Source organism: Lygodium microphyllum, unplaced genomic scaffold (assembly GCF_053477565.2).
Source record: "Lygodium microphyllum isolate KBCC unplaced genomic scaffold, Lygodium_microphyllum_v1.1.10 scaffold_156, whole genome shotgun sequence".
Classification (NCBI taxonomy): Eukaryota; Viridiplantae; Streptophyta; class Polypodiopsida; order Schizaeales; family Lygodiaceae; genus Lygodium; species Lygodium microphyllum.
Window position 1 is genome coordinate 85,098 of NW_028229639.1, and position 2,897 is coordinate 87,994.

Below are 2,897 nucleotides of genomic sequence, written 5' to 3' on the forward strand. Positions count from 1 at the left end.
TAGGGATGTGGGCTAGAGGATGGGGTTGATACATGCTTATTCTTTATGGGACTGAGGTGGAAATTTTTGATAGAATGTTCTATTATTGTCAAGATTGTGGGAGAGAAGGAAGGAGTCTCACTTGTAGCTTTCTTGCTTGCACAATGGGGGAATACACACAGAGGTGGAGGCTGAAAACAGTTTTTCTCTTCTTAGTTGTGTGTGTAAGCCAAAAAAGAAGTCTTATACAAAGAAATAGAAGAACCCTCTATATGGGTCTCAAACCAAAGACAACTAACTAAGGTGGCATACTAACTGAGCCACGAACTAGGGTAGATAAGGATAGCTGTCATCTAGCTATTATTCATGGACGGTGTACCAACTGCATCTACAACTGACAAGTCGGTGACATAAATGCACAACGGTCACCCTGGTATATCACGAGTGGAGCTCGATATCTCAACACTCCCCCTCGAGCTCAATCCTAATTCCTACACACCAAGCAGGTCTCTGAACTTGCGCAGCTTCTCTGCGCCCAATGCCTTCGTGAATATGTCAGCTACCTGATCCTCTGTGCTGACATAAACTAGATCAATAAGACCTAGTAAAACCCTCTCTCGCACATAGTGATAATGCACCTCAATGTGCTTTGTTCTAGCATGATAGACTGGGTTATTTGCCAAGTGTATACTACTCATGTTGTCACAATAAATGACAACTGGCCCATCTGTAGGCTGATGCATATCATAAAGTAGCTTATGCAACCAAGCTACCTCACATGCAGCCATTGCTACACCCCTGTACTCAGCCTCTGTGCTAGATAAGGCAACTGTAGGTTGTTTCTTGCTGCTCCAAGTGACTGCAGCACTCCCAAAAGAGAACACATATCCACTGGTAGATCGTCTATCAGAAATGCTACCAGCCCAATCAGCATCAGTGTATCCATGCAACTGTATCTGAACCCCAGTCTCATAAAATAGTCCATACTGCAATGTGGACTTCACATACCTGAGTATGCGTCTAGCCGCATCCAAATGCGGTTTCCTTGGAGCCTGCATAAACTGACTTACCAATCCAACAGCATAGCTCAAATCTGGCCTGGTAATAATCATATAAATCAAGCTTCCTACTATGCATCTGTACATAGTAGGATCTTCCAGAAACTCACCTGCATCTGTGCTCAGCTTCACATTCTGCTCCAATGGAACTAAAATAGGCTTACAGCCTGTCATCCCATATTTGGACAGCATGTCCAATCCATACTGCCTTTGCAAGAGCTGTATCCCACTTGGTGATCTAATCACCTCAATGCCCAAGAAATAACGCAGCTCTCCCAAATCCTTCATCTCAAACTTTTGCTTCAATAGCATTTTCACATGAAGGATATCTTCTTCAGTGTCACCTGTCATAATCAAATCATCAATATAAATGACAAGTAGCATAATGCCTTTCTCTGTTTTTCTCACATAAAGTGAGAAATATGCCTTGGAAATCTGAAAGCCAATAGTGACAAGATACTGTCCTATCTTGTCAGACCATGCTCTAGGTGCTTGCTTCAAGCCATACAAGGCTTTCTTCAACCTGCAAACAAACTCAGGATGAACAGCATGCACATAACCTGGTGGCTGCTCCATATAGACCTCTTCTTGCAAATCACCATGCAAGAAGGCATTATTTACATCCATCTGATGTAAGGACCATTCCTTTGATGCAGCCATAGCAATGACTGCTCTTACGATTGCCATCCTTGCAACCGGACTGAATGTTTCTTCATAGTCAATGCCATATGTTTGTGCATACCCCTTGACTACTAATCTTGCCTTGTATCTGTTCACAGAACCATCTGCATTGTGTTTCACCTTATAAACCCACTTACAGCCAATTGCATTCTTACCTTTAGGCAAAGCTACCAACTCCCATGTAGCATTTGCTTCCAAGGCATCCATTTCTTCATCCATGGCATTCTCCCATTTTTCTTTTCCCATGGCTTGCTCAAAAGAAGTGGGTTCTGGTTCCTGTATCACTTTGACCATATATGCATAGTGAATGGCTGTAAATCCATCATATTTCAGCCTATCCATAGGATACCTAGCTCTGGTAGACCTGTGCAAAGTAGGTTCACTCCCAGGTGCTCTCAAAACATCCCTGGTCTTCCTTACTCTAGGTGTAACAATAGAAGGAATACCCAACTCATCATCAATGCTCTGTTCTGAGCCACTGGATTCACCATCCACATAAGAGTGACCTGCATTCATATCAAATATGGGCTGATCTACCTTCTCTTTTCCTTTTCGTGATACCTGCATACCACTATCTGCATTGCTTTGAGAAGATTCTCCTAATCTCAATCTGCCTGTCCATGGCGAAGAATGTGAACCACTGCTAGAGGACACTCCAGGTCCACTAATATCTTGTGACTGCTACTGTGAATTCTGTGCAGCATTACCATTTTGTGCATCTACATCATCAATCACATTTACTGGTTTATACTAGCTACTCATCTCATCAAAAACAACATCTCTGCTCACTGTAAACTTACGAGTAGAAGGGTTATAGCATCTATACCCTTTCTGCTCTGCAGAGAGTAACCAATAAAGATGCACTTCTCAGCTTTTTGATCCAACTTGGATCTCAACTCATCTGGCACATGAACATAGGCAATGCAACCAAAGATTTTCAAATGAGAAATATCTGGTTTCCTACCAGTATACCTCTCCTCTGGAGTCATTCCATGTATTGCTACAGTGGGAGTCCTGTTCATTATGTAGACTGTTGTAGCAACTGCTTCAGCCCAGTAAAAATCTAGCAGGTCTTTTTCATTGAGCATGGCACGAGATACCTCTCCAATATGCCTGTTTTTTCTTTCTGCAATTCCATTTTGCTATGGGATATGACTGCATGAATATTTCTGCTTTATG